We start from the raw sequence: 15,191 nt of genomic DNA on the forward strand, positions 1-15,191 counted from the left end.
GTTTCTTAGAAAAGAATCTCGATGAACACTTCGAGAAGGAATATAAATCCTTGATGAACCATCATGTAGAACCTTCATGAAGAACTCCAGTAATAAAAGAATGAATCGAAATAATTGAATGATGAAAAGAATAAGATTGAAGCCTCGCAATGATTTATATAGAGATCTCCGTGATAATATAATTGAAAGAGGTTGAAACTCCGGTAAAAAGACAAGATGAAACAAATGAAACCGAGAATTTAATCATCGTGAACAAACTCCGGAAGAAAAGATTAACATATGGATGAAAACAAGAATAAGAATTACGCTATGCTTATCCTTCACCAATTTAATTGATGACATAGAACGGATTTGACATATTACTTATTCTCGTAGAAAAGATTAAGAGAGATATAACATAAACTTGAGAATGTCTTCGACGAACCGCCGGTAGGATTGGAACATTGAATGAATTGATATGATAATGAATGACGAGAACTATTGAACGAACCACCATAAGAATTGAAAAAAAGAACGAATAAAAGATAATGAATCACCGGGAAGAATTATGAAATGAACGAGATAACAACCTCGAAAGATCTTGAACGAATGCAGAGTGGAAAACATGAATCTTCGAGATATCTTGAGCACTCCGGACCAATTGAATAGTGAGAAGTGAATGATTAAGGATTGCACCGGCATGAGAAAACATTGAAAACAAGGAAAATATATGATCAATAAAGCTTGACTTGAAACCACCGGAGATGAAAAGAATGAAGAATGACGAACTTGAAGCTCCGTTAGGATCTTCATGAGAATCACCGGATAACAATATTGACGGAAAAGGATGGAGAGACTTCACAAGAACAAAAGGATACTTGAATAAGAAGTTCGATTCCTCGAAGAAAAAGGGTGGGTGGGCGGGAAAAACAAAGGCAACTTGGAGACGGACGAAACAAACACCGTTGAGAAGAAGTGATAATAGATCTTGCGAATGTTGAAGTGATCGGATCCACTTGAGGAGAGACACACCGGTTAAAAGGGATTGACAAAAACAATCTTGATGATCAAGAAGGATTAGTATTCACATAGGAGTATGAGAACACCATTTAGGAAAAGTATGGAATCAACATTAGACTTCGAAGCAACTAGAATACCACAACCCAAAACAAAAACAAAGGGTTGACTCGCAGAATAAGCTGGAACAAACATATGATAGAGATGTCGTCCGAAGTTTTCGTGGTGGGGCCTACACGGGCTCGATCGTACAGCACCATCATGTACAAGGCAGTGCACATGACATACGAAGCGTCCCCGAGTCGGCATAGCCAAGGACTCTTTAAGACACAACGAGACCACTATAAAACCAACCGTGAATAGGCGGACCACTAGACGTCGAACCCCAATTTCATATCATACATCTGTCGGGAAGATATCCTAAGAGCTACTTGAATTCCCACCTATGAAACTCCCGAACCTTTCCGGTTATGCAATCAGGTGTTGGGGATACAGGGGAAGCATAATATCTCACCCAAATCTAGCAAAACCTACATCCAGCTGTATCCATCCTTCAACACATAACCAAGAAACCTTCGAAAATCGTCTACCTCAACCTTCGAAAAGCATCCGTTATACAAGTTATGGCAATACTCCCGAACTCCCGCCCCAGTACTGGGTGGCGTCGAGGTTATCTCACCAACGAACTGCATAAAAGAGATTTCGATGTCGGCGTACTAAACTCAGGTATTCCAGAACTGCAACGATAAAATTATGACGACAACACCTCAGAGCTCAACTCCCCGGGACACTTCCACAAAATTCCTGACAGAAGGCACCAAGACAATGTTCTCATCACAAAACCATCGGAACGATTCCAAGATACCCGCGTGATCCTAAAAAAAATTTTAGTGAAATTTGAGAATAGAATAGTCAAAACTCTATGTCAGGATGCCTTACCAGAGCGATGAAGGGACTGAGGAGTAAAAAGAATTCCTAAACTCTCCGATATATAATTCCTAAATGACTCAAAACATTTTTCTAGACACAACTAGGCCGCTAATAACGATCAAGCAATGGGGCTCCTAAGGTCGGGGAAGGCTCTGATTACCAACTTGTTACGCCCCCGATGCGGCTATATCGCCCACGTGTCGAAGCACGACTTAGAGGCATAACCGCATTGAAAGCAATGTCGCAAGTGAGGTAATCTTCACACAACCCAAGTAGTACAATAGGGGAAAAAGATACATAGTTGGCTTACAATCGCCACTTCACACAATTACATGAATAAAACATTACATCATCCAAATACACTCATGGTCCGACTACGGAACCAAAATAAAAGAAGAACCCCAAAAGCGACAAAGGTCCCCGGTCGACCCCAACTGGGCTCCACTACTGATCAACTAGAATGAAACAACACAAAGGACAAGATCTTCATCGAGCTCCTTCTTGAGCTTGGTTGCGTCACCTTCTCTGTAACATCGGCAACTGCAAACTGGTTTTGGAAGTAATCTGTGAGCCACGGGGACTCGGCAATCTCGCACCCTCGCGATCAAGACTATTTAAGCTTATAGGTAAGGTAAAAGGTATGAGGTGGAGCTGCAGCAAGCGACTAGCATATATGGTGGCTAACATACGCAAATGAGAGCGAGAAGAGAAGGCAAAGCGCGGTCGATAAAAGTATGATCAAGAAGTGATCCTATAGCAACCTACGTCAAGCATAACTCCAACACCGTGTCCACTTCCCGGAATCCGCCGGAAAGAGACCATCACGGTTACACACGCTGTTGATGCATTTTAATTAAGGTCAACTTCAGGTTTTCTACAACCGGACATTAACAAATTCCCATCTGCCCATAACCGCGGGCACGGCTTTCGAAAGTTCAAATCCCTGCAGGGGTGTCCCAACTTAGCCCATGACAAGCTCTCACGGTCAACGAAGGATAGACCTCCTCCCGAGACATTCCGATCAGACTAGGTATCCCGGTTCTTCAAGACATCCTCGATAATGGTAAAACAAGTCCAGCAAAGCCACCCGATGTGCCGACATCCTGATGGGAGCTGCACATATCTCGTTCTCAGGGCAACACCGGATAGGTCAAGCTACGAGTAAAACCAGCCCTCAAGTTTCCCCGAGGTGGCCCCGCAGGCTGCCCATTTCGGACCAACACTTAGACAAGCATTGGCCCGGGGGGTTAAAAATAAAGATCACCCTCGGGATGCGCAACTCCCAAGGGGAAAAAAGGCTGGGTGGCAAATGGTAAAACCAAGGTTGGGCCTTGCTGGAGGAGTTTTATTCAAAGCAAACTGTCAAGGGGTTCCCATTATAACCCAACCGCGTGAGGAACGCAAAAATCCGGGAACATAACACCGATATGACGGAAACTAGGGCGGCAAGAGTGGAACAAAACACCAGGCATAAGGCCGAGCCTTCCACCCTTTACCAAGTATATAGATGCATTAATTAAATAAGATATATAGTGATATCCCAACAAGTAAACATGTTCCAACAAGGAACAACATCTCCATGTTCCAACAAGGAACAAACTTCAATCTTCACCTGCAACTAACAACGCTATAAGAGGGGCTGAGCAAAGCGGTAACATAGCCAATCAACGGTTTGCTAGGGCAAGGTGGGTTAGAGGCTTTGTTCAACAATATGGGAGGCATGATAAGCAAGTGGTAGGTATCGCAGCATAGGCATAGCAAAAGAGCGAGCAACTAGCAAGCAAAGATAGAAGTGATTTCGAGGGTATGATCATCTTGCCTGAAATCCCGCAAGGAAGAAGAACGAGTCCATGAAGAAGATAAACGAACGTAGACGAACGGGTCCTCAAAAACGCGACGTTACCAGAACCAACCCGAAGAAGCAAACACCGGAAAAGAAGCACACAACATAGTAAACAACCAACACACGAACATGGTATGATATGCGGGATGCGGTATGCGATGCATATGCATGATTTGACAAGGAATGATTGAAGCTGGCCTCAACATGGAAATCCAAGTGTGCCACTGGAAAGATGAGATGAAATCGCTTGAAAACGATATAAAGAACGCCGGAATCGGAGTTACGGTTTGGAAATGGCAAGAAATTCAAATATGACACCTGTCTGCGATTTAAAGCAAGTAGCCATCTAAATGCAATGAGATGAACATGCTACAGCACCCAAACATGGCATAAAAATACATGGAAGGGATTCATTCATGATGCTTAACAAAAGTCTAGCGCTGAGCTACGGCCAATTCATACATTAACAGGTTCAAACAAGCATGGCAAAAATGCATATGGTAAACAGATCTCAGACTTAGTGAAATTAACACTTGTCTGGAATTTTAGATCAGATAGCACTCTTCGGAGCATCAAAACTATAGGCTACAGGACCTGAACATGGCAAAGTAAAGCATGGCATGGAGCTACTCAAAGAGCTTAACAAAAGTCCCTTAGTGACCTTGAGCCAAAAGGGATCAGAAAATACAATTGCAAGCATGTGAACATGGCAAAAACATAATCAGATCACAGACTTAGTGAAAACTGGAGCATGCTGAAACAGATATCAAGTAGGCATGTTTACGAGCTCGATGCCCTCACTACAGAGCAAGGCATGACAATCTAAGCATACACCCATCCAGAATACATAAAATACAAGCTAGACATGGCAAGAACAATACCATGGCATGCACGGATCAACTACAACATCATCGGCAAAATTGCTAACAAGTAGACAATCTGCCTAGATTCACGAAATAGCAAAAGTAGAGCTCGATTGACTCAAGCTAGGGTGCTCCATAATTGCAAACAAAGACATGGATGGATAGAGCACTACAAGATTAACAAATCATCCTTACTAATCATCCTCAAAAGAGGCACGGATCACTAGGAAACAACATGAACATATGGCCATATGAGATAAACAGGTCAGGGACTTAGTGGAAATGCTAAGTCCCTGAAATCAGCATTACCAAGTGCCTCACTTTGCAAGCTCGTGCTAGTCACCACACACATCACAAAAATACATGGGTTGCACCTCTGGATAGATGGCAAAACCCTTAACAAAACATATGTAGAGCTCCAGGTCATATCATGCGCACAATAATCATGGCAAAAACGACAAATATCTAAATGGAGCAGCAGATCTGGCAATTATCTCAAGTAGCACTCTTCTAACAGCATTTCGGGCATCAAGATGAACTCAAATGAAAATGATGCAATGAGATGAAATGATGTACTCTCTGAGACGAACATTTTGATATGCTATATGCATGAATCGGAGCTACGGATGCAAAGTTACGATGCAATGAACATGTGAATATGAATCCGAGAATTTCGGGGACTTAGTGGAAAAAACAGGACTGAAAGGTGAGCGTTGGATAACTATTCATTGCACGGGCGGGGAATAGGAGAGGCTCACCCTGGGCTTCGGCCCAGACGTGGAGAGAGGCAGGCTGGGCCTGACGGGCCGGATGCGGGGCCCATGAGCGGGGACGCGGTCAACGGCAGACGGATCGGGGCTCCTCCCGATCCTCTCTGGCGGCGGCGCACCTGGAAATTCGGCGACGGGGACGGCAGGAACCGAGGCGGCGGCGTCGGATCTTGGGGCGGACGGCACCGGGGCTCCTCCCTGGGGTCGGATCAAGGCAGCTGCGCTCCGGGACGGCGGCGGGAAGCGAAGCACGACGGGGGCGGCATCCGGCGAGCTCGACGGTGGCCGGAGCCAGGCGGCGCGGCACTGCGGCGGCGTTCCGGCGGAGACGGGCGGCGGGCAGGCACGGTCTTCCTCCGCGGGCATGGCGCGAGGCGGCGATGTGAGACGGGGTCCCGGCGTGGCGGCGCGAGGAAATCCGGCGGAGATCCGGCGAATGTCCGGCGAAGGAGCGGCGCGGGCACATGCCCGTGGGCGGCGGTGGCGGCGACCGGGCCCGTGCGGGCCCGCGATGGGCTCCGCGGGCCGGCGCGGTGGTGGATCGGCGGCAGGAACACATGGCGCAAAACGATAGGCCGAGGGCGGCGGCGGAGGCGATGTGGCGCGACGCCATTGGCTGGAGCGGCGTGGAGGGGCGCGGACATGTCCGGCGAAGGTGGGGATTTTGTCCGGCGGCGCGAGGTGGACGAAGTTAGGGTTTCGTCTGCGCGAGAAATTCGGAGGAGAGCACATATTTATAGGTAGAGGGAGCTAGGAGAGTCCAAATGAGGTGCGGTTTTCGGCCACGCGATCGTGATCGAACGACCGAGATGTTGGACGAGGTTTAGGTGGGGTTTTGGGCCACTTTGGAGGGGTGTTGGGCTGCAACACACACGAGGCCTTTTCGGTCCCTCGGTTAACCGTTGGACTATCAAACGAAGTCCAAATGGTACGAAACTTGACAGGCGGTCTACCGGTAGTAAACCAAGGCCGCTTGGCAAGTCTCGGTCCAATCCGGAAATGTTTAACCCCCATACATGAAAGAAAGGTAGAAATGACCACCGGAGGAGAACGGAGCGCCGGATTGCAAAACGGACAACGGGGAAAATGCTCGGATGCATGAGACGAACACGTATGCAAATGAAATGCGCATGGTGACATGATATGCAATGCAAGACACGCAAGCAATGACAAGGCAATAACAGCGAATAACTGGACGACACCTGGCACATCGGTCTCGGGGCGTTACAACACTCCACCACTATGAGAGGATCTCGTCCCGAGATCTAGAATGGCAACGGAGGGAAAAATGGAAGAGAAAAGGGGAGAGGTAAAACTAAGTTGCTTCATTGACAAACGAGTGAAACCACGAACCTTGAAGAGGTTAAGAAAATACGAGAAAAGAATACGACGGAGATGAAAAAAATTGAAAACACACCGATAGAAAGGAGGAACAAAGAAGAACAAATTCGTATAGCGCTCCGGTTGGAAAGAGATGCAAGACTTGATAAGATGAAAAGAACTTGATCTTGACAAGAACAAAAAGAAAAAATAGAAGAGAGCCACATCAAAATGCCTCCGGAAGAAAAGAGAGAATGGAAAGGAGTGAACGAAGTAGAAAACAATATCTTGGCAGAGCACGCTTACAACAAAAGCTAGAACGGAGTTGTTGGAAAACCAACAACGAAAAGAATAATCTTGATATGGTCTTATGAAATACAACTCAAAATTATGAGGTGACAATCTGCCACTCACGGGAAAGAATTGTATTTATTTGAACAAGGAGACGAGAAAGTATTTCACCGGGAGGATAAGGAAGAGCTTGGATCATTTATGAGCACCATAGATAGCAACAGTCCTTAGGGATGGCTTTAGGTGAAATATAACCCAAGACAATTCCACCGAATAAGTTGATGGATTTAACATATCCCAATCTTGACAGCATGTGAATCATGAAAACATGAACTCAAATTATCAAGAATGACATAATACCACCTCCAATTATACGATAGACAGAAATGCACTCCGGATTACAATATGAAGAAAGCTTGAGTTTCTTAGAAAAGAATCTCGATGAACACTTCGAGAAGGAATATAAATCCTTGATGAACCATCATGTAGAACCTTCATGAAGAACTCCAGTAATAAAAGAATGAATCGAAATAATTGAATGATGAAAAGAATAAGATTGAAGCCTCGCAATGATTTATATAGAGATCTCCGTGATAATATAATTGAAAGAGGTTGAAACTCCGGTAAAAAGACAAGATGAAACAAATGAAACCGAGAATTTAATCATCGTGAACAAACTCCGGAAGAAAAGATTAACATATGGATGAAAACAAGAATAAGAATTACGCTATGCTTATCCTTCACCAATTTAATTGATGACATAGAACGGATTTGACATATTACTTATTCTCGTAGAAAAGATTAAGAGAGATATAACATAAACTTGAGAATGTCTTCGACGAACCGCCGGTAGGATTGGAACATTGAATGAATTGATATGATAATGAATGACGAGAACTATTGAACGAACCACCATAAGAATTGAAAAAAAGAACGAATAAAAGATAATGAATCACCGGGAAGAATTATGAAATGAACGAGATAACAACCTCGAAAGATCTTGAACGAATGCAGAGTGGAAAACATGAATCTTCGAGATATCTTGAGCACTCCGGACCAATTGAATAGTGAGAAGTGAATGATTAATGATTGCACTGGCATGAGAAAACATTGAAAGCGAGGAAAAGATATGATCAATAAAGCTTGACTTGAAACCACCGGAGATGAAAAGAATGAAGAATGACGAACTTGAAGCTCCGTTAGGATCTTCATGAGAATCACCGGATAACAATATTGACGGAAAAGGATGGAGAGACTTCACAAGAATAAAAGGATACTTGAATAAGAAGTTCGAGTCCTCGAAGAAAAAGGGTGGGTGGGCGGGAAAAACAAAGGCAACTTGGAGACGGATGAAACAAACACCGTTGAGAAGAAGTGATAATAGATCTTGCGAATGTTGAAGTGATCGGATCCACTTGAGGAGAGACACACCGGCTAAAAGGGATTGACAAAAACAATCTTGATGATCAAGAAGGATTAGTATTCACATAGGAGTATGAGAACACCATTTAGCAAAAGTATGGAATCAACATTAGACTTCGAAGCAACTAGAATACCACAACCCAAAACAAAAACAAAGGGTTGACTCGCAGAATAAGCTGGAACAAACATATGATAGAGATTTCATCCGAAGTTTTCGTGGTGGGGCCTACACGGGCTCGATCGTACAGCACCATCATGTACAAGGCAGTGCACATGACATACGAAGCGTCCCCGAGTCAGCATAGCCAAGGACTCTTTAAGACACAACGAGACCACTATAAAACCAACCGTGAATAGTCGGACCACTAGACGTCGAACCCCAATTTCATATCATACATCTGCCGGGAAGTTATCCTAAGAGCTACTTGAATTCCCACCTATGAAACTCCCGAACCTTTCCGGTTATGCAATCAGGTGTTGGGGATATAGGGGAAGCATAATATCTCACCCAAATCTAGCAAAACCTACATCCAGCTGTATCCATCCTTCAACACATAACCAAGAAACCTTCGAAAATCGTCTACCTCAACCTTCGAAAAGCATCTGTTATACAAGTTATGGCAATACTCCCGAACTCCTGCCCCAGTACTAGGTGGTGTCGAGGTTATCTCACCAACGAACTGCATAAAAGAGATTTCGATGTCGGCGTACTAAACTCAGGTATTCCAGAACTGCAACGATAAAATTATGACGACAACACCTCAGAGCTCAACTCCCCGGGACACTTCCACAAAACCCCTGACAGAAGGCACCAAGACAATGTTCTCGTCACAAAACCATCGGAACGATTCCAACATACCCGCGTGATCCTAAAAAAAATTTAGTGAAATTTGAGAATAGAATAGTCAAAACTCTATGTCAGGATGCCTTACCAGAGCGATGAAGGGACTGAGGAGTAAAAAGAATTCCTAAACTCTCCGATATATAATTCATAGATGACTCAAAACATTTTTCTAGACACAACTCGGCCGCTAATAACGATCAAGCAATGGGGCTCCTAAGGTCGGGGAAGGCTCTGATTACCAACTTGTTACGCCATCGATGCGGCTATATCTCCCACGTGTCGAAGCACGACTTAGAGGCATAACCGCATTGAAAGTAATGTCGCAAGTGAGGTAATCTTCACACAACCCAAGTAGTACAATAGGGGGAAAAGATACATAGTTGGCTTACAATCGCCACTTCACACAATTACATGAATAAAACATTACATCATCCAAATACACTCATGGTCCGACTACGGAACCAAAATAAAAGAAGAACCCCAAAAGCGACAAAGGTCCCCGATCGACCCCAACTGGGCTCCACTACTGATCAACTAGAACGAAACAACACAAAGGACAAGATCTTCATCGAGCTCCTTCTTGAGCTTGGTTGTGTCACCTGCTCTGTAACATCGGCACCTGCAAACTGGTTTTGGAAGTAATCTGTGAGCCACGGGGACTCAGCAATCTCGCACCCTCGCGATCAAGACTATTTAAGCTTATAGGTAAGGTAAAAGGCATGAGGTGGAGCTACAGCAAGCGACTAGCATATATGGTGGCTAACATACGCAAATGAGAGCGAGAAGAGAAGGCAAAGCGCGGTCGATAAAAGTATGATCAAGAAGTGATCCTATAGCAACCTACGTCAAGCATAACTCCAACACCGTGTCCACTTCCCGGACTCCGCCGGAAAGAGACCATCACGGTTACACACGTTGTTGATGCATTTTAATTAAGGTCAACTTCAGGTTTTCTACAACCGGACATTAACAAATTCCCATCTGCCCATAACCACGGGCACGGCTTTCGAAAGTTCAAATCCCTGCAGGGGTGTCCCAACTTAGCCCATGACAAGCTCTCACGGTCAACGAAGGAATAGACCTCCTCCCAAGACATTCCAATCAGACTCGGTATCCCGGTTCTTCAAGACATCCTCGATAATGGTAAAACAAGTCCAGCAAAGCCACCCGATGTGCCGACATCCTGATGGGAGCTGCACATATCTCGTTCTCAGGGCAACACCGGATAGGTCAAGCTACGAGTAAAACCAGCCCTCAAGGTTCCCCGAGGTGGCCCCGCAGGCTGCCCATTTCGGACCAACACTTAGACAAGCACTGGACCGGGGGGTTAAAAATAAAGATCACCCTCGGGATGCACGACTCCCAAGGGAAAAAAAGGCTAGGTGGCAAATGGTAAAACCAAGGTTGGGCCTTGCTGGAGGAGTTTTATTCAAAGCGAACTGTCAAGGCGTTCCCATTATAACCCAACCGCGTGAGGAACGCAAAAATCCGGGAACATAACACTGATATGACGGAAACTAGGGCGGCAAGAGTGGAACAAAACACAATCATAAGGCCGAGCCTTCCACCCTTTACCAAGTATATAGATGCATTAATTAAATAAGATATATAGTGATATCCCAACAAGTAAACATGTTCCAACAAGGAACAACATCTCCATGTTCCAACAAGGAGCAAACTTCAATCTTCACCTGCAACTAACAACGCTATAAGAGGGGCTGAGCAAAGCGGTAACATAGCCAATCAACGGTTTGCTAGGACAAGGTGGGTTAGAGGCTTGGTTCAACAATATGATCATCTTGCCTGAAATCCCGCAAGGAAGAAGAACGAGTCCATGAAGAAGATAAACGAAAGTAGATGAACGGGTCCTCACAAATGCGACGTTACCAGAACCAACCTGAAGAAGCAAACACTGGAAAAGAAGCACACAACATAGTAAAGAACCAACACACGAACATGGTATGATATGCGGGATGCGGTATGCGATGCATATGCATGATTTGACAAGGAATGATTGAACCTGGCCTCAACTTGGAAATCCAAGTGTGCCACTGGAAAGATGAGATGAGATCGCTTGAAAATGATATAAAGAACGCCGGAATCGGAGTTACGGTTTGGAAATGGCAAGCAATTCAAATATGACACCGGTCTGCGATTTACAACAAGTAGCCATCTAAATGCAATGAGATGAACATGCTACAGCACCCAAACATGGCATAAAAATAATGGAAGGGATTCATTCATGATGCTTAACAAAAGTCTAGCACTGAGCTACGGCCAATTCATACATTAACAGGTTCAAACAAGCATGGCAAAAATGCATATGGTAAACAGATCTCAGACTTAGTGAAATTAACACTTGTCTGGAATTTCAGATCAGATAGCACTCTTCGGAGCATCAAAACTATAGGCTACAGGACCTGAACATGGCAAAGTAAAGCATGGCATGGAGCTACTCAAAGAGCTTAACAAAAGTCCCTTAGTGACCTTGAGCCAAAAGGGATCAGAAAATACAATTACAAGCATATGAACATGGCAAAAACATAATCAGATCACAGACTTAGTGAAAACTGGAGCATGCTGAAACAGATATCAAGTAGGCATGTTTACGAGCTCGATGCCCTCACTACAGAGCAAGGCATGACAATCTAAGCATACACCCATCAAGAATACACAAAATACAAGCTAGACATGGCAAGAACAATACCATGGCATGCACGGATCAACTACAACATCATCGGCAAAATTGCTAACAAGTAGACAATCTGCCCAGATTCACGAAATAGCAAAAGTAGAGCTCGATTGACTCAAGCTAGGGTGCTCCATAATTGCAAACAAAGACATGGATGGATAGAGCACTACAAGAATAACAAATCATCCTTACTGATCATCCTCAAAAGAGGCACGGATCACTAGGAAACAACATGAACATATGGCCATATGAGATAAACAGGTCAGGGGCTTAGTGGAAATGCTAAGTCCCTGAAATCAGCATTACCAAGTGCCTCACTTTGCAAGCTCGTGCTAGTCAACACACACATCACAAAAATACATGGGTTGCACCTCTGGATAGATGGCAAAACCCTTAACAAAACATATGTAGAGCTCCAGGTCATATCATGCACACAATAATCATGGCAAAAATGACAAATATCTAAATGGAGCAGCAGATCTGGCAATTATCTCAAGTAGCACTCTTCTAACAGCATTTCGGGCATCAAGATGAACTCAAATGAAAATGATGCAATAAGATGAAATGATGTACTCTCTGAGACGAACATTTTGATATACTATATGCATGAATCGGAGCTACGGATGCAATGTTACGATGCAATGAACATGTGCATATGAATCCGAGAATTTCGGGGACTTAGTGGAAAAAACAGCACTGAAAGGTGAGCGTTGGATAACTATTCATTGCACGGGCGGGGAATAGGAGAGGCTCACCCTGGGCTTTGGCCCAGACGCGGAGAGAGGCAGGCTGGGCCTGACGGGCCGGATGCGGGGCCCATGAGCGGGGACGCGGTCAACGGCAAACGGATCGGGGCTCCTCCCGATCCTCTCCGGCGGCGGCGCACCTGGAACTCCGGCGACGGGGACGGCAGGAACCGAGGCGGCGGCGCCGGCTCTTGGGGCGGACGGCACCGGGGCTCCTCCCTGGGGTCGGATCGAGGCAGCTGCGCTCCGGGACGGCGGCGGGAAGCGAAGGACGACGGGGGCGGCATCCGGTGAGCTCGACGGTGGCCGGAGCCAGGCGGCGCGGCACTATGGCGGCGTTCCAGCGGAGACGGGCGGTGGGCAGGCGCAGGCTTCCTCCACGGGCAGGGCGCGAGGCGGCGATGTGAGACGGGGTCCCGGCGTGGCGGCGCGAGGAAATCCGGCGGAGGTCCGACGAATGTCCGGCGAAGGAGCGGCGTGGGCACATGCCCGTGGGCGGCGGTGGCGGCGACCGGGCCCGTGCGGGCCCGCGATGGGCTCCGCGGGCCAGCGTGGTGGTGGATCGGCGGCGGGAACACGTGGCGCAAAACGATAGGCCGAGGGCGGCGGCGGAGGTGATGTGGCGCGACGCCATTGGCTGGAGCGGCGTGGAGGGGCGCGGACATGTCCGACGAAGGTGGGGATTTCGTCCGGCGGCGCGAGGAGGACGAAGTTAGGGTTTCGTCTGCGCGAGAAATTCGGAGGAGAGCACATATTTATAGGTAGAGGGAGCTAGGAGAGTCAAAATGAGGTGCGGTTTTCGGCCACGCGATCGTGATCGAACGACCGAGATGATGGAGGAGGTTTAGGTGGGTTTTGGGGCCACTTTGGAGGGGTGTTGGGCTGCAACACACACGAGGCCTTTTCGGTCCCTCGGTTAACCGTTGGAGTATCAAACGAAGTCCAAATGGTACGAAACTTGACAGGCGGTCTACCATTAGTAAACCAAGGCCGCTTGGCAAGTCTCGGTCCAATCCGGAAATGTTTAACCCCCACACATGAAAGAAAGGTAGAAATGACCACCGGAGGAGAACGGAGCGCCGGATTGCAAAACGGACAACGGGGAAAATGCTCGGATGCATGAGACGAACACGTATGCAAATGAAATGCGCATGGTGACATGATATGCAATGCAAGACACACAAGCAATGACAAGGCAACAACTGTGAATAACTGGACGACACCTGGCACATCGGTCTCGGGGCGTTACACGAGTGAGGTGTATGAAAATTGTAAAAGACAATTTTATAGTTAATCTATTTATGTTTTGCTTGAAAGCTTGAATTCCTCCTGTGTGGCCGTTTTGATATAATTTGAAAGTTCTCCAGTTGTCGGCTTCAGTCCCCTCATAGGAAGTACGGGGGTGTTCGGAAAGGCATTTAATCACTCTTTATCCAACGTCTTGGTCCATGAAGGAGGTGATAATGCGACGAACCAGGCAATCGGACTATAGCGTGTTAACACTTTCACTTAGCCGTAGGAGTTTTATTGTGGGGCTACGACATAGCCCCTGGTATGTATGCGGCGTATGATGCCTTACATATTTGATCTGAAAAAAGATCCCCCGTGTGACACGGAGAATGGCTAAAGATACCAAGAAGTCATCAAGTGGTTGACCAGCTCACACCGAATCATGACAGTCAGTTTTCGGCTTTCTCTACTAAGGTGCTCGTCCGGTTTAGACTAGGGCACAATCACGGTAGTTCTCCCTTTACTACCCTAGCCGATAGAGCAGAACGTGGGGTAGCAAGCACAGGAGCCGGGCAACCCAACTATTGACCCAAGACAATGATTCCGAGCTGATGCATATAAGGCCAAACTTGCGACTCTGAAGTATGCTATAGAGCTATTCGGACTTTTACTGGCAACTCATTTGTTCCCACACCAAGCCCCTGGCAGGTTATGCCAAGGTATTTCTGTGAAATAACCGTAGAAGACATATTTGTTGGGGAAACAATGCGGATGATTGGTTCGGATATTGTTTAATGGGAACCGAGTGATATGCCAATGATTACTTATGATATATATAAGCCATCCTCCCGGCTATTTGACATGCTCGTGGTTGGAGGCAGAGGAACAGGCATAGTACAAGCTCGAGAGATAGAGAGTGCGGTCTACAAAAAGTTATTTTGGACCTCCTGTCGCATGTTTGCGCCGATAGTCCTTGGTGGGGGGAATCCTTGATGGAAATAGCCCCTTAGGTGAGAGTATGGATCCGGACTCCGATAGAGCCAGTTTCCGATGTTCATCCTGTTCGTCACCTGTTTTTAAAGGATAGCGAAGGAATAAATAAAAATAAAATAAATAATAATAAGAAAAGTTACTGGAGTGCTTGCAGGCTTGTCCATATTGTGCTTCCGCCTATGCCCATGGTATACGGAGTGCGCGGCGGAAGCCGGGTTGCTATTTCCGTTATAGGAGTAGTTGATCCTTGG

This window comes from Triticum urartu, chromosome 4A (genome assembly GCF_056163025.1).
Source record: "Triticum urartu cultivar PI428250 chromosome 4A, HENAU_Tu73, whole genome shotgun sequence".
In the NCBI taxonomy this organism is placed as follows: domain Eukaryota; kingdom Viridiplantae; phylum Streptophyta; class Magnoliopsida; order Poales; family Poaceae; genus Triticum; species Triticum urartu.